The following is an 18,737-nucleotide window of genomic DNA, read 5'->3' on the forward strand; positions in this document are numbered from 1 at the left end:
GCTTTTATTTCTGCAAAAAGAAATGCTTACTGAATGACTTTGATTTCACATTATTTTTAATCTGAAAATGGTAGGTAATTGCAATATTAAGGTAAAACATTAAAGTGAATGCAAAGCTCTATGAGACTCACAATTATTTATTCCGAATGAAAATGCAGTTTCTATTTTTGGTGACACTAGCTTCCATTGCCTGTTACTCATAATTTCCAGGGAGTCTGATCCAGTCAACATTTAGTGGCTATGTATACATCTATGTATTTGTATGTTAAATTTGTTTTTCAGATTTTTTTCTATCTTCCACCCATAGGAGGTAACGACTACTTCAACCCTTGCTTTGTAATATGCCATTAAATCTGTTGTTTTAAAGAAGATTCTGTTTATCTGGATGCCTTGAACTTTTGACAGGTATTTATGCTACATGCCTTTTGTTACAGTTGTATACACTGGATCTGGAACATCCATTCAGTGAGCCAAGATAAACCATGTCTATTCTGAAACATTTGGAGACTACCTAAAATATTTGAAAATGGGTTCTAGATATATGATATGAATATGATTATATTTAACGAAATTTTAAGCAATCATTGGTTAAATAGATTAGCTTTCTTCACAATATTCTTGCTTTGGTAAATATTATTGAATTTAAAAATACTATGAAGGAGAGGTAAGCATACCTTTGGAGTTCCCAATTGGTTCCAGGCACCAATGATTGTAAATGGACTATCTACAATGGTCTCAGTTCAGACTGATTTCTAGAAATACACTGGGAAATAAGATGAAAATTGCCCTGCTTAAATGTCATGATCTTCAAACAGATACTACTAAAAGAACAAACACATTTTAATATTTGTAAAATAAAATGTTTTAAACTTTGCTAAAATTAATATACTAAGCAACAAAGAACTCTTTCAACATTTTTGAAATCTAATATTCCATATGATATAGGTAAATTCGACATTAAGTAATTAGAGAGACAAGAAGTGAAGTTATTCAAAAATTATGTGATCAGCTCTTTAGATGTCCAGTCGTGCAGGAAGATGTGGAGAAGACCATCTAAGAAATGTGTTCTTCTATGATATTCTATTACCTAAGATAGGCTCTTAAAGTCTAATGTGCCCAAACTAAAGGGTCAATTTCCACTAAACAAATCTTTGGTTCTCAGACTTATGGTGTTCATTGCCAAAACAGATGACAAAGAGTTGCCAAAGCAAAGGGACACTGTTTCATATTATTTAAATTACTTTAATTAATATAATTATTTCAGCTCAATTTTATAATAGGTCTCATAAGATGATGGGAATAAAAAACAATGTACTGTAAATAAACTCACTGTGACATTTGATTCTATTTTACAGTACCCTTATTCAACACAAAAGCATGCTTTTAACTTTCATGCTTTCAAGCATATGGAAAATTAAGCCCATGGTTTTTCTGTTTTAATTACCCCTGGGCTCTGCATATATTAAAAAAGAAACTTTTTCTATAAATATATATAGTCTAAAGCCTTTTAGAAATTAAATTTCAAAAAAATAATTAATGGTTCAAAGATATATAAGATACTGAAATGTTCACAATTCTTGGTTCAATATTTTTACACCTTATGTTTACTTTTCACTGTCATGCAGTTGTAATTATTCCTCTCTCCCTCTAATTTTTTTTTACCATTTTCTGTTATACACACACATTTAATATAAAACATTATGGAATACCTAATTATAATAAAAGTATTATAATAATATAATAAATAGTATATTAAAGCAATATTCAATGCCTAATATAAAATGTGAAAATATACCATACATTGTATATAGTATATAAGTATATATAATAACACGTTTTGTGATAGAAATGTTTAATTGTCCCTTGGGGTATTACATTTGGAAGACACACTACCAGAATTGCTTAAAATATAACTTGATATTTTGATATATGTCTGTGTAGCTATTATTAGTTGCCCAACATTTATTGATATCCTTCAAGCAACCAAAGATCAAGTTCATGTTAGAATTTTGTTTTATATATTCTTTGCAATTCTTGGTCACAGAGGTAAGATTTAAATCTATTTTCACTAATTTAAGGTGTTACTACAAATTATCTCTACTAATATCTCCTTTATTAGTTTATTTGTTTGATATTTCTTATTTGTTCGATATTTCTGAGATCAAGAGACTGAGTTTAACATGATAAAATTAATTTCTAGGAATACATGAATCAAGAATGTTTTCTTATTGGATATTCTGGACTCGTGTCCCATTTGTGCCACCATGAACCTGTGAATTTTGTTTTAGTAAGCTTCCTGGTGAAAGGTTTATTTCACAGGTTGTATAATCCAAGCAACATAAATGGTAAGCAAATAAGCTTTTCTCATACTTTTACTCATTAGACTCTGTGCACAAACACACACATACAAACACACACATACACACACACAGACCACATGTGTGTATTTACATACAGCCATACATTCCCCAGAACTGCGTTTACTTTGGACGGCATGCCATTTTTTAACTGCTTTTTCTTTTTTTTTTAAGTATTTTTTTAAGTTTATTTATTTTTAGAGAGAGAGAGAGAGAGAGAGAAAGCATGCTTGAGGAGAAGAGCATGTGTGCCCAGTGAGGGAGGAGGAGTGAGACAGGGAGAGAGAGAGTGAATCTTAAGCAGGCTCTGCTCTGTCAGTGTGGAGTCATATGGGGCTCAAACTCACAAATCTTGAGTTCTTGACCTGAGCTGAAATCAAGAGTTAATCAAGAACTTATCTAACTGAGCCACCCAGGTGCCCAACTGTTTTTTCTTTTAATGCAGTTTGAACATTTTTCTTATTTTTGTTATTAAAGAGGTTTATGGAAATATTAAAATATTTATGAGTGTATTTGTAATGTTATGTAAACATTCTTAATGACCATTTAATATACTTTACATTTGAAAGAATAAACACTTGAATAATAAATATTATTCTTCTGAAATCACAAGGCATTTTAAATATATATTAATTGATATAAATTTCAATAATTTATGTAAAGTCACCAATTTTATCTTTTTTTGTATCTGGTCATACACATGAAAAATAAGTCTCTGTGGTATCCTCACATTTACGTCCTAATCATTAGCCGTTTTGTAATAAAATATGAAGGTAACAGTTCAATGTCAAATATAAACCATAGGACTATATTGGAATTACAGTGTTGTCACCTGTAATGATTTTATTTTTTTTAATTTATAAATTATTTTTCCCTTTTCCATAACTTTTCCATAATGACATCAACTAGAGAATAATAAAGTGGATATGATCCAAACTCAAATGCAGACAGCTGGGAAGAGGAATATAGAATTAATATTCTATTGTTCATTTTATTTTTGGTAAATGGCCTAAATTGTTAGAATAATATAAAAATCATTAAAATAATATTATAGAACATATCTTAGTAACTACTAGATCAAACCATAAAAACTTTAATCTGTTTGAATCTATATTTTTCCATTAAAGGATCCTACAAAGTGGGATCAGTGAATTTTACTTATTTTATAAATATTGTGTGTATTGTATCACAACATTAAAAGAATAAGAAAAACTGAAATAATTTTTGCTATAATTCTATCGGTGTAAACACATCAAATTAACTTTTTTTTACTTGAAATCTGGAAGCTTCATTCTTAGTGTTCTTCATTTTTCCAGTAGCGGGAGGCAGTCGTGGCCTGTTTCCAAGTACTCACATTATTATGTGTTGTGTACTCATTCATTTACTGTCTAGTGATTGAGTGGCTATCAGCGTGGGCATAACACTCTGCTAAATACTGTGGCAGATTGCAAATCAGGAATCAAACATAGGTTTTCCGTCAAGGAGATTTTGTTCCTAAAATACTACAAGGTTTTGGGTATATGCAAATGTAGGAGGTAAATACTCCAGGGAAAGAAAATATGAGGAACAAAGTTATGTCAGCGGGAGCTCTAGTGAGCTCTCTTTTGACTGTAACGTGTGCCAAGAGAAAGTGAGTGGGCATAAACATATGGTCTGGAATAGCAGATAAAGAATTTGGAAAGCAACATACGGTCTTCACTCCTTAGCAAGTTTTGAACGGAGGTAGAAAAACTGAGTGGAACAAAGAAGCAGAAGGAGGATTTGAAGCCTATGATAGAATCCCATGGCAACTGTAGAACTAAGGCAAATGGCTATTCATTTCCCCCTCTACATTCCTACAGCTAACAGTGGGGACAAGGAGGGGCACCTGGGTGGCCCAGTCTGTTGAGTGCCTGACTTCCACTCAGGTTGTGATCTCCAGGTTCTTGAGTTTGAACCCGGCATCAGGCTTGCTGCAGTCAGTGTGGAGCCTGCTTTGGATCCTCTGTCCTCCTCTCTATCTGCCCCTCCCCCGCTTGCTCTCTCTCTCTCTCTCTCAAAAATAGACATTAAAAATAAAACGAAACATTAAAAAAAAAAGAAAACCAGCAATCTGTGTCAATAGAGGGTCAATTAGTTTGCATTACTATAAGGTAATATTGTAATTTATTAAGAATTTACCAAAGTCTGGAAAGTGACTTTTTCAAATCTGGTTTACCTTGAAAATTTAAGTTTGGGTCTTAAGAACTGTCTCAGGGTATTTCTAAAATGACGAATTTTGTTCTTTAAAGTTTTGAAAAGTTAAACCCTTTATTTTGAACAGGCCAAAAGACATTTTCTGAAGATGTGATGCAAGCTTTAGTAGTGGTGTTAGCAGATCTTTTTGGAAGAAAATGTCTTCCTCTGTGTGTGAGAAACTTTAAAAAGAAATGTTCTCATTCAGTGATAAGAAAAATATATACCCCAACTTTATAATTTCATGTAAAATCTTTCCATTATAACATGTACTATGATCGTATTTTCCTAATAACAAAAATTTTGGTGTCATTAGTTACTTTTGCTTCATCCTGCCTCAGTCAATGAGGAAAGATTGAAGTCTTCTTTAAAAATGAACAACTTTATTTCTGATAGAGATTCTTAGCAGCAAGCTAGTAACATGATTTTTTTTAAATTACATTAAAGATGATCTCAGGGTACCGGGGTGAATCCATTGGTTGAACGTCCAACTCTTGATTTTGGCTCAGTTCATGATTCCAGGGTTATAGGATCGAGCCCTGTGACAGGCTCAGAGCTCAGCGTGGAGCCTGTTTAAGATCCTCTCTCTCTCTCTCTCTCTCAATCTCTCTCTCACCCTCTGCCCCCTCCCCCATTCGTGCACTCTCTCTCTAAAAAAAAAAAGATCTCAAACAATATTATATTCAATAGTGAAATAATAATCACAGTAACATACATATTTGAAACAAGAAGTGTTTCATTTTAACAGCCATTTGAAAATATTTTTCTCGGAATTGTCATTGTCAAATGTCAAGAAGTAAAAATGCAATGTAACTATTGGAAAAGTAAGGTTATGAGTATGTGGTAGGGTATTTTAAAATCAGATAACTAGACCCCAGCTCTGCCACTGAGCATAGAAACGGCCTTAAGAAAATTTCTTTATCCAGGCCTGTTATTATCTGTAAATTGGGGATCCTAATACTATCTGCTTCAATGGATCGCTGTGAAGATTAAATGAGTTAATATATGCACTCGGTGCTCTTAGCTCTTATTTTCATAATTCCTGTTATTTTCAGATGAAATGACCGGCTACTAAAAAAAGCCAAAAGAATCAACAGAAAAGTGATTACAATTAATGACAGTTTAGTAAGTCTTCAAATGCAAAATAGGTCTAATAAAATGTAGCTTTCCCACATACTAAAGTTACAAAGAAAATATAATGTAAAATAATCTTACTAACAATAAAAAATGGAAATTCACATGATACTATTGTTCACTTGCTAATTTGGCAAGATTGCAATTAATAGTTATATTGATAGGACTGTAAATAGATCTATCTTTTAAAATATTCTTTGGGGCGCCTGGGTGGCGCAGTCGGTTAAGCGTCCAACTTCAGCCAGGTCACGATCTCGCGGTCTGTGAGTTCGAGCCCCGCGTCAGGCTCTGGGCTGATGGCTCAGAGCCTGGAGCCTGTTTCTGATTCTGTGTCTCCCTCTCTCTCTGCCCCTCCCCCGTTCATGCTCTGTCTCTCTCTGTCCCAAAAATAAATAAACGTTGAAAAAAAAATTAAAAAAAAAATAAATAAAATAAAATATTCTTTAACGTAGTGTTTCTACTTCTTAGAATTTATAATAATTATATAATCAAAGATACACACAAAAAATTTGATGTAAAAATTTACTTCGTTAGGTTCCTAAGGCTGCTGTGACTAAGCACCACAACCTGTGTGGCTTAAACAACAAAAATTTGTGGGCTCTCGGTTCTGGAGGCCAGAAGTGCAGGCATGATTGGTTCCCTCTGAAGACTGAGGGAGAGTGTTCCATGCCTCTCTCCGAGCTGCTGGTGTTTTGTTGGCAATTTTTGACATTCCTTGGCTTATAGTCACATCAGCCCAATCTCTACCTTCATGTTCATGGTGTTCTCCCTGTGTGCATGTCTCTGTGTCCAAGTTTCTTTTTATAAGAACACCAGTCATATCAGATTAGGGGCCCATCCTACTCTAATATGACTTCATCTTGACTAATTATATCTGCAATGACCCTATTTCCAAATAAGGTTACATTCTGAGATGCTGAGGTTTAGGATTTCAACATGATTTTTTGAGGAATACAGTTCAGTCTATGACATCATGCTTGCTTATAATTGAAAATTGGTGCTACCTACCACATCCAACAACAACAAAAAAAAGTTTAGATGAATTTTAGCATACTTATATGTGGCTATCTTATATGCAGCCACAAAAATTCATCTTTGCGAATAATATTCTGTCACATTGGAAATGCCCTAGATATTATGTTAAGCATAAGCATTAGACCATAAAAACTGAATACTACAACATAAATGTGTGTATAGAAGACTGGAAGGAAATACTATATACCAAAATCCTTATGGCTCTATCTTCCTGTGTGGTAGGACCACAAATGACTTTAATGTTTATATTTATACTTTACTGTAAGTAATAGTATTCATACTTAGAAATATACTTCCATCCAGACTTTTAAAAATATTTTCACTCTGTGTCTCACAGACTTTGGTAATCTGCTTTTGTTTCAAATATCTACATTCATCTACATTTCATTGTTACTAGGTAATTCTAGATGATCTTCCCAAGGACTTTGCTACAGTGGCAACTGTGGAACTCAATAACATAATTAAAAAGAATTTTGGTTCTGGGGACCATGGGTGGGTCAGTTGGTTAAGTGCTGATTATTGATTTTGACTCAGGTGATGATCTCACACTTAGTAGGATTGAGCCCCACATGGGGCTACGTGTTGCCAGCTGCTTGTGAATTCTCTCTTTCCCTCTGTCTCTGCCTCTCTCTCTCTCTCTCTCTCTCTCTCTCACAAGATAAATAAATAAACTTAAAAAATATTTTGGTTCCTTCCTCCTAATGATTTCTAAGTTGACTGACATGAAAAAAGCATACCAACTACCTTTGTCAAAAATTGATGATATTGTGAATGTCTGTGAACAGAATGTGAGGTCAATAAAAGAAATAAATGTAAATATTTTGAGATAAAACTAAACTTCAGAAAATGAGGACAAAACTATTGCGAATAAATACACAGGAAACAATCTTTCAGCTCTATGCTCTAGAAATTTTATACTAGAAAGGACTTATATTATTTGGAATTAACTAAACCACCATGGATTTGACTTGACATTAAATGTGTAAAATATTTCTATGTTTTCTAGTGTCATTATAAGCTAACAAACCATTGCGTGGTCTAAATTTATTCTAGAATATCTCCTCTTCTATTGATGCTGTTTGCCTTTTAGTAGATCATGGCATTCTTAACTAGTTAAACTTTCAAATCTGGATAACTTTGAAAATATAAGAAAAGGAATTTTGGCATATTTATTTACTTATTTACTTATTAAATTTATTTATCTATCTTGAGAGAGACAGAGAGAGAGAGAGAGAGAATCCCAGGCAGGCTTTGCACTGTCAGTGCAAAGCCTGATGCAGGGCTCAACCTCATGAACCATGAGATCATGAGCTGAGCCAAACCCAGGTGGACACCCAACCAACTGAGCCACCAAGGCACCCCTGGCATATTTATTAAGGGCCATTAGTATCTTATACTTCCTTGAGGACTATGGGGGACAGCAAAGAAGGTATTTCCTATGTCTTTGAGGAAAGGATAGAATAAATGAAAATGAAGATAACACAAACATAAGGAAAATTCTGTAATCTATGCCAGTAAAGTAAAGGTATTGGAAGTAGGAGATATACTTAGTGCCCCAAAATGAAAAGATGGAGAGAGAGTACTAACAGGAAAATGGAAAGGGGGCAGAATTTCCTTTCCCTTATCTCCAGAAGCAAGGAGGAAAAAAATGAAACAGTAAGATCTGCTTTGGTTTATTCATATTTCTGGATAGATTATTATTTTGGAATGTAGAGGCTTATGAAGGGTAAGAGAAAATGGCCAGTTTATTCAATCATGGAATAAGAAATCAGCTAGTAATGAGTCAACTTCATGAAAAAGAACTTAATTGTTCCCAGGCAATTGCCTACATTTGGGAGTTAGAGGGGTAGGTATAATTATTTTTCCTATTTGCCTCTGGGATGATTTCTGTGGCAGGCAAAATAATCCCCCTCCCTTAAAAAAAAAGTCTGGATGCTAATCTTGGGAACCTATGAATATGTTATGTTATGTAACAAAGGGGGAACTGACATTGTAGATTGAACTAAATTTTCTAATTTATTGACTTTGAGATGAGGAAATTATCCTGGATTTTCTGGATTGATCCAATGTAATCACAAGGGTCCTTATAAATGAAAGACAGGGGCAAGGGAATCAGAGTCAAAGAGACATAGTACAAGAAAGATTTAACTGATCATTCCTGGCTTTGAGGGTGGAAAAGGGCCATGAGCCAAGGACTATGTTGCAGCCTAACGGGGATGGAAAAGGCAAGGAAATAGATTCTCCCCTCTGGTCTCCAGAAGGAACCGACACAGCTCTGACTATACTTTGGTTTTAAGCCAATGAGATTCATTTCAGACTTCTGACTTCCAGAACTTCCATAACAAATTTAGATTGTGTTAAGCCAAAAGTTTGAGATAATTTTTTATATCAGCATTAGGAGGCTAATACAACTTTTAAGAAAAGGGACATGTGAATAAAAAAACAGTAGACAAATAATAGGTCATATTTTTTTAGGTTTCTTTTAATGGAGATAAAATTAATCATTTTAAAGTATATAATCCTGTGGCATTTGGTATGGTAAAATGTGTGATCATCACCTTTATCTAATTAAAACAAATACAACCAAATGATGGTTGTTTTTTTCTTTTTCTTTTTTAAAGTTTTTATTTTTTTATTTTTTTAAAAAAATTTTTTTTTTCAACGTTTATTTATTTTTGGGACAGAGAGAGACAGAGCATGGACGGGGGAGGGGCAGAGAGAGAGGGAGACACAGAATCGGAAACAGGCTCCAGGCTCTGAGCCATCAGCCCAGAGCCTGACGCGGGGCTCGAACTCACGGACCGCGAGATCGTGACCTGGCTGAAGTCGGACGCTTAACCGACTGCGCCACCCAGGCGCCCCCAAAGTTTTTATTTTAATGCCACTTGGTTAACAGGATCAGATGATTGTAACTATTAAAAATTGCAGAGTTTCTTACTAATAAATCCAAGTCACGCATTTAATTTTGGGAGCTTAAGGGTAAACATCAAACACTAGTGTTTTGCCTCTAAAGTTGGGATTGATTGAATACTTAATGTGGGAGTGATATGGATGAAGCTGAATTAGCATGATTTTCATTCTCATTCAAATATGTTATATAAAGCATAGTCCCGAGCGAAACTTCAATTATCTGTCCCCCAAATAAAACAACAATGCTCCCTTCTTGTAGATTCTCTCTTCTATGTTACCGTATGACAGGAAAATACTAGAATGTATCTTCTTAGCAGTCAGCTGGGTCTGAAAAAGAAAGACAAAGAGAAAGGGACAGACAGACTGACAGAGGAAGACACAGAGAAGTGTATATAGGAAAGGCAGAGATACATAAAGAGAGAGAAACAAAGACATAGAGACAGATAGGGAGAGAGAAGTAGGGAGAGATAAAAAAAAAAATGAGACACAAACACAGAAAGACAGAAAGAGATGGACAGAAATAGAAATAGAGACAACATGGACAAAAAGGAGAGACAAGCATAGAGAGCGATTAACAGAGAAACACAGACTAAGAGAATGTGACTGGAAAAAAGAGAGACAGCAGTATAGACAAAGTAGAGGGGTAAAGAGGCACAGCTATGACAAAAAGTGGAGAGAACAACAGAAGATAAGCAGTAGGTCATTCAAAGAGAAACAACGAAACACACAGAGCTAAGTGTGTTATATAGTACAAGAAAGTAGTCAGAGAAGAGAATGGAAGGACCGCAGGGAGGCTGGGAGGGGGAAGACAGAGAAAAATTTGAGTCACATGACAGTAGCTCCTTCTCCCAAACTCACACTGAGGTGGGGCGGTAGGAGTGAGTTTGACAAGATCTAGAAACGTTCCTCTATTGCTTTTGCCTCCTGACGACTGGCAGGAATTTCTTCCCTTCTGTTGGAATATGAGAGTTAACATAAGAAAGTGGCAATGATGTCAATTTTAACTCTATTATGAGAAATTTTGTAGTTTCTGTAGCTTAAGAGGAATTAGCTGACAATGAAACATATTTTAAAGGACAGATGGATGGCATTGGTTCTTGACCTGGGATTCTCAGATCTATTAGTGTCCAGCGAAGCTTATTTCCTGCTTTGTAAATGGTGTTTATCTAACTTCTGAGGGGATAGACATGGAATTATCCAACCGGACCAACTGATGACCACAAATAATAACGCCACTAACACATGCCAGGATATTTAGCGTAGGAAAAAAAATGCCTTTCTGGAGATAGAATTCTTAAATTTTCACCTTAATTATTTTCCTTTTTTTAAAAAAGTCAGTAATTTCCCTAATAATAGTGATATAAACAAGTATGACTTGTTTTACAATAACTTGTGTTTAAAAGAAGAATTGTTTTAAATTAATTTATTTGATTTTCTAATTGACCTCTTATTCAACTTTTCAGGTAAAAGATGTAAAAACTCCGAACTGGGCTCTCGCCTGCTCTCCGGCCCGGAGAGTAGAACTGCTGTTTCCCCATTTGCTCTCCTGTCCAGTACAACTGATCAAGATTTCTTCCCTATGAATGTGGTAAGTGATGTATGTGAAATTTTCTTTTATCCCATGTGTTCTTTTAAAAGAAACAATTTTTACATGATTGTAATACTAGCTGTGTCCAGTGAAACAAAGCCACTTTACTCTTATTCCATAATAACAGTACTTTGCACGGAAGTAGAAAAAAATTTTTTTTCTAAAACAGCTTGAGTAGTTTTAGTATCACAATAATTGATATAGGTAAGGAAAAGGGTGTTAGTTTCTCGATTAATCATTATGTATGAATTGTGTCTTGCTGTGAATCACTATACCATAAGCCTTTGCCACTCCAGGTGCAAACCAAAGACCAACATCAGTATCATCTGCTAGAAATGATGAAATCTTGGGAGCCATCTCAGAACTATTGAGTTCAAAATGCACAAACATTTGAGAAGCCCTGCTATAAGTCATTTGAGGGCAGTTTGTGTTTGGTTACTTGTATGATCCCTGTACCTACAAGTGGTGTATGATATAGAATAGGAACTCAGTAAATATATATCTAACACTTTATGTATGTATGTATGTATGTATGTATGTTATTTAAATCCAAGTTAGTTAACATATATATACATATATATACATATATATACATATATATTATATATATACATATATAATATATGTATGTGTATATATGTATGTAATGTATTACAATATATGTAATAATGATGTCAGGAATAGAATTTCGTGATTCATCACTTACATACAACACCCAGTGCTCATCCCAACAAATGTCTTCCTTAATGTCCATCACCCATTTAGCCCATTCCCCCACCCAACACCCTGCCAGCAACCTTCAGTTTGCTCTCTGTATTTGTCTCTTATGGTTTGTCTCCCTCTCTGTTTTTATCATATTTTTGCTTCCCTTCTCCGATGTTCATTTGTTTTGTTTCTTAAATTCCACGTATGAGAGAAATCATGTGAAATCTATCTTTGGCTGACTTATTTTGCTTAGCATAGTACACTCTAGTTCCATCCACGTAGTTACAAATGGCAAGATTTCATTTTTTTTTTTTTTTTTTTGATCACCGGGTAATATTCCATTGTATGTGTATATACCACATCTTTATCCATTCATCAGTCGGTGGGCATTTGTGCTCTTTCATACTTTGACTATTATTGATAGTGCTGCTATAAATATTGGGGTCTGTGTGCCCCTAAAAATCAGCATTTTTGTATCTTTTGTATAAATACCTAGTAGTGCAATTGCTGGGTCCTAAGGTAGTTCTATTTTCAATTTTTTGAGGAACCTCCATACTGTTTTCCAGAGTGCCTGCACCAGCTTGCATTCCCACCAACAGTGCAAAACAGAGCCTCTTTCTCCATATCCTTGCCAACATCTGTTGCCCCAGTTGTTAATTTTTGCCATTCTGACAGGTGTAAGGTGGTATCTCATTGTGGTTTTGATTTGTATTTCCCTGATGATGAGTGATGTTGAGCCTTTTTACATGTGTTGGTTGGCCATGTGGATGTCTTCTTTGGAGAAGTGTCTATTCATGTCTTTTGCCCATTTCTTCACTGGATTATTTGTTTTTTGGGTGTTGACTTTGATAAGTTCTTTAGAGATTTTGGATACTAACCCTTTATCTGATATGTCGTTTGCAAATATCTTCTCCCATTCTGTCGGTTGCCTTTTAGTTTTGCTGATGGTTTCCTTCACTGTGCAGAAGCTTTTTATTTTGATGAGGTCCCAGTAGTTCATTTTTGCTTTTGTTTCCTTTGCCTCCAGAGACATGTTGAGCAAGAAGTTGCTGCGGCCAAGATCAAAGAGGTTTTGGCCTGCTTTCTCCTCGAGGATTTTGATGGATTCCTGACTTACATTTAGGTATTTCATCCATCTTGAGTTTATTTTTGTGTATGGTGTAAGAAAGTGGTCCGGGTTCATTCTTCTGCATGTCGCTGTCCAGTTTTCCCAACACCACTTGCTGAAGACACTGTGTTTATTCCATTGGGTATTCTTTCCTGCTTTGTCAAAGATCAGTTGGCCATATGTTTGTGGATCCATTTCTGGGTGCTCTGTTCTGTTCCATTGATCTGAGTGTCTGTTTTTGTGCCAGTACCTTACTGTCTTGATGATTACAGCTTTGTAATAAAGTTTGAAGTCTGGGATTGTGATGCCTCCTGCTTTGGTTTTCTTTTTCAAGGTTGCTTTGGCTATTTGGGGTCTTTTCTGGTTCCATACAAACTTAGGATTATTTGTTCTAGCTCTGTGAAGAATGCCGGTGTTATTTTGATAGGGATTGCATTGAATATGTAGATTGATTTGGGTAGTATCGACATTTTAACAATATTTGTTCTTCTTATCCAGAAGCATGAAACCTTTTTCCATTTTTTGGTGTCTTCTTCAATTTCTTTCATAAGCTTTCTACAGTTTTCAGTGTATAGATTTTTCACCTCTTTGGTTAAATTCATTCCTAGGTATTTTATGTTTTTTTGTGCAATTGTAAATGGGATCAATTCCTTGATTTCTCTTTCTGTCGCTTCCTTGTTGGTGTTTAGGAATGCAACCGATTTCTGTGCATTGATTTTATATCCTGAAACTTTGCTGAATTCAAAAATCAATTCTAGCAGTTTCTTGGTGGAATCTTTCGGGTTTTCCATATAGAGTATCATGTCACCTGCAAAGAGTGAAAGTTTGACCTCCTCCTGGCCAATTTGGATGCCTTTTATTTCTTTGTGTTGTCTGATTGCAGAGGCTAAGATTTCCAATACTATGTTGAATAACAGTGGCGAGAGTGGACATCCCTGTTTTGTTCCTGACCTTAGGGGGAAAGATCTCAGTTTTTCCCCATTGAGGATGATATTAGCGTTGGGTCGTTCATATATGGCTTTTATTATCTCGAGGTATGCTCCTTCTATCCCTACTTTCTTGAAGGTTTTTATCAAGAAAGGATGCTGTATTTTGTCAAATGCTTTCTCTGCATCTATCGAGAGGATCATATGGTTCTTGTCCTTTCTTTTATTGATATGATGAATCACGTTAGTTGTTTTGCAGGTATTGAACCAGCCCTGCATCCCAGGTATAAATCCCACTTGATCATGGTGAATAATTTTTTTAATGTATTGTTGGGGCCAGTTGGCTAATATCTTGTCGAGGATTTTTGCATCCATGTTCATCAGGGAAATTGGTCTATAGTTTTCCTTTTTAGTAGGGTCTCTGTCTGGTTTTGGAATCAAGGTAATGCTGGCTTAACAGAAAGAGTTTGGAAGTTTTCCTTCCATTTCTAGTTTTTGGAACAGCTTCAAGAGAATAGGTGTTCACTCTTCCTTAAATGTTTGGTAGAATTCACCTGGAAAGCCATCTGGCCCTGGACTCTTGTTTTTTTAGGAGACTTTTGATTAATAAATCGATTTCCTTACTGGTTATGGGTCTGTTCAAATTTTCTGTTTCTTTCTGTTTCAGTTTTGGTAGTGTATATGTTTCTAGGAATTTGTCCATTTCTTCCACATCGCCCATTTTATTGGCATATAATTGCTCATAATATTCTCTTATTGTTTTTGTTTCTGCTGTGTTGGTTGTGATCTCTCCTCTTTCATTCTTGATTTTATTTATTTGGGTCCTTTCCTTTTTCTTTTTGATCAAACTGGCTAGTGGTTTATCAATTTTGTTAATTCTTTCAAAAAACCAGCTTCTGAATTCATTGATCTGTTCTTCTGTTTTTTTGGTTTCGATAGCATTAATTTCTCCTCTAATCTTTATTATTTCCTGTTTTCTGCTGGTTTTGGGTTTTATTTGCTGTTCTTTTTCCAGCTCCTTAAGGCATAAGGTTAGGTTGTGTATGTGAGATCTTTCTTCCTTCTTTAGGAAGGCCTGGATTGCTATATACTTTCCTCTTATGACTGCTTTTGCTGTGTCCCAGAGGTTTGGGGTTGTGGTATTATCATTTTCATTGACTTCCATATACTTTTTAATTTCCTCTTTAACTGCTTGGTTAGCCCATTCATTCTTTAGTAGGATGTTCTTCAGTCTCCAAGTATTTGTAACCTTTCCAAATTTTTTCTTGTGGTTGATTTCGGGTTTCATAGCATTGTGGTCTGAAAATATGCCCGGTATGCTCTCGATCTTTTTGTACTTACTTAGGGCTGCTTTGTGTCCCAGTATATGGTCTATTCTGGAGAACAGTCCATGTGCACTGGAGAAGAATGCATATTCTGCTGCTTTAGGATGAAATGTTCTGAATATATGTGTTAAGTCTATCTGGTCCAGTGTGTCATTCAAAGCCATTGTTTCCTTGTTGATTTTTTGATTAGGTGATCTGTCCATTACTGTGAATGAGGTGTTGAAGTCTCTTACTATTATGGTGTTACTATAGATGAGTTTCTTTATGTTTGTGATTAACTGATTTATATATTTGGGTGCTCTCACATTTGGCACATAAATGTTTACAATCGTTAGGCTTCTTGGTGGATTGACCCTTTGGTTTTGATATAATGCCCTTCTGCATCTCTTGATAGTCTTTATTTTAAAGTCTAGATTGTCTGATATAAGTATGGCTACACCAGCTTTCTTTTGTTGACCATTAGCATGACAGATGGTTCTCCATCCCCTTATTTTCAATCTGAAGGTGTCTTTAGGTCTAAAGTGGGACTCTTGTAAACAGCATATACATGGATCTTGTTTTCTTATCCATTCTGTTATCCTATGTCTTTTGATTGGAGCATTGAGTCCATTGATGATTTGAGTGAGTACTGAAAGATATGAATCTATTATTATGATGCTTGTAGAGTTGGAATTTCTGGTGGTGATCTCTGTTCCTTTCTAATCTTTGTTGCTTTTCGTATTTATTTATTTATTTATTTATTTATTTTTTCATCTTTTCTCCCCTCAGAGAGTCCCCCTTAAAATTGCTTTCAGGGCTGGTTTAGTGGTCACAAACTCCTTTAATTTTTGTTTGTCTGGGAAACTTTTTATCTCTCCTTCTATTCTGAATGACAGCTTGCTGGATAAAGAATTCCTGGCTGCATATTTTTTTGATTCAGCACACTGAATATATCTTGCCTCTTCCTTCTGGCCTGCCAAATTTCTGGCCTGCCAAATAGGTCTGCTGCAAACCTGATCTGTCTTTTCCTTGTAGGTTAGAGACTTTTTTTCCTTGCTGCTTTTATGATTCTCTCCTTGCCTAAACATTTTGTGAATTTGACTATGATATGCCTTGTTGATGGTCAGTTTTTGTTGAATCTAATGGGAGTCCTCTGTGCTTCCTGGATTTTGATGTCTGTGTCTTTCCCCAGGTTGGGAACGTTTTCCACTATGATTTGCTCACATAACCCTTCTACCCCTATTTCTCTCTCTTCCTCTTCTCGGACCCCTATATTCGATGTTGTTCCTTTTTAATGAGTCACTGATTTCTCTAATTCTTAAATCATGCTCTTTTGCCTTAATCTCCTTCTCTTTTTCTGCTTCATTATTCTCTATAAGTTTGTCCTCTATATCGCTGATTCTCTGTTCTGCATCATCCATCTTTGCCGCTGCTGCATCCATCTGTGATTGCAGCTCAGTTATAACATTTTTAATTTCATTCTGGCTATTTTTTGCATCTTTTATCTCTGCAGAAAAGGATTCTAAAGTATTTTCAACTCCAGCTAGTATTCTTATTATCGTGATTCTAAATTCTGGTTCAGACATCTTGCTTGTATCTGTGATGGTTCAATCTCTGGCTGTAGTTTCTTAGTGCTCTTTCTTTTGGGGTGAATTCCTTTGTTTTGTCATTTTGAAGGGAGAAAAGGAATTAATGAGGTAGAAAAATTAAAATTAAAAAAATTAAAATTAAAAAATATTAAAATTATAAAATTAAACACACACACACCCACACACAAATAGAATAAATGATGCCAGATCCTAGGTATGTTTTGTTCTGGGTGTTGAAAGTGGTTTCACAGATTAGAGAAAAAAAGGGGGGGAAGGAAAAATAAAAGGAAATCGTTTGAGAATTTGAAAAAATGAATACACTGAATTAGAGTAAAATGAGATGATCGAGGTAAAATAGAATTTGAAAAAATATATACAGAAGTAAAGAATATGGTAGAAAAAAAATGAAGAAAAATATTTTTATCAAAAATTAAAAATAAAAATGAATTTTTCTTTTTATATATTCAAGAAAAAGAAAAGAAACGAAAAAGAGAAAAAAGGAGAAAAAAGAAAAAAAAGGAAATCGTTTGAAAATTTGAAAAAGTGAATACACTGTAGTAGACTAAAATAAAATGGTGGAAGTCAAATAGAATTTGAAAAAAACTTACATAAAAGAAAAAATATAGTAAAAAATTAAAGAAAAATATTTTTAATAGATATTGAAAGTAAAAATGAAGTTTTTCTCTTTTTGCATTCAATAAAAAAAGAAATGAAAAAGAGAAAAAAAGAAAAGAAAGAAAAAGGCGATTGAAAATTTGAAAAGGTGAATACACTGAAGTAGACTAAAATAAAATGATGGAAGTAAAATAGATTTTGAATAAATTTACACAAAATTAAGAAATATAGTAATAAAAATTAAAGAAAAAAACATTTTTAATAAAAATTGAAAATAAAAATGTATTTTTTCTCTTTCTGTATTCAAGAAAAAGAAGTGTAAAAGAGAAAAAAAAGAAAGAAAATTGAATGATGGACCTGCTAACAGATTGAATTAGGACTGAAATTACTTCGTTTTCCTCTATAAGTCAGTCTATGTGGTGCTTTATAGTCCATAAACTAAGCCGCAGTGAGACTTGTGTTCTTGAAGAATGAGGTTGGTCCAGTTGGGCGGGGCTCAGTGTAATGGCTCCGCTTTCCACTAGATGGCGCTGCTAGCCTACTTTGGTGGAGCGTTGTGGCGCTTGTAGGTGCGTATGTGCATGCGCGGGAGTGGTAAAAATGGTGTCACCCAGCTATCCAGTCTGTTTTCCTGGATCAGCAATTGCACACCCATCCTCTGTCTTCAGCTTTTGTCCACTCCCTGCTTTTTCACTGTCTGTGACCAGGCCCCAGGCAGTACCTCACTCCCGAGATTGGCTGAGATGCGGCTGCTTTCCCCAGCCTCTTCTGAAGGACTGAGGCTTTGACCGGTTCTGCCCCTCTGCGGGAGCGTCTCAGTGAGCAATGGCTGAATGTCATCTGCACCCAGGAGCGCTTGTGGGACCCTGCTGCTGCCGGTGCCCCGAGACTGCGGCCAGGTGCCAGCCCGCCCCAGAAAAAGTTCGCGAGATAGTGTAGCAGCAGCTTTTCAGGGATTGTGGAAAATCACAACACGCATCTGGCAGGCTTCACTCTTAACGACCTTGTTTCAGCACCAGCGAATGTGACCACCCTCTGGGGTCTGGTGGGACCAGGTGGCTTCAACAGTCTCTACCAAATGTCCTTCCAGCAGTGGAACCACTTTTCTCCGCTTTTCACTCTGATCCTGGGGATTCGCCCTTCCCACCAGAGCACTGCCAGGTATGGAGCTGTGGAGTTGCAGACTGCGCTCCCTTTGTTTACAGTCTTAATAGAATTTAAACCCTCTCCTTTCTCCTTTCTCCTTTCTCCC

General features: G+C 35.4%; 1 long non-coding RNA gene across 1 annotated transcript; it reads left to right on the top strand.

Annotated features, from left to right (window-relative positions):
- The first annotated feature begins 219 nt into the window (after window positions 1-219).
- Window positions 220-11,238, top strand: LOC123582837. The gene is made up of 3 exons (XR_006704605.1): window positions 220-405; window positions 2,201-2,345; window positions 11,114-11,238. It is a non-coding gene; the product is annotated as an uncharacterized LOC123582837 (long non-coding RNA).
- Window positions 11,239-18,737: the final 7,499 nt, after the last annotated feature.

This window comes from Leopardus geoffroyi, chromosome B1 (genome assembly GCF_018350155.1).
Source record: "Leopardus geoffroyi isolate Oge1 chromosome B1, O.geoffroyi_Oge1_pat1.0, whole genome shotgun sequence".
NCBI lineage: Eukaryota > Metazoa > Chordata > Mammalia > Carnivora > Felidae > Leopardus > Leopardus geoffroyi.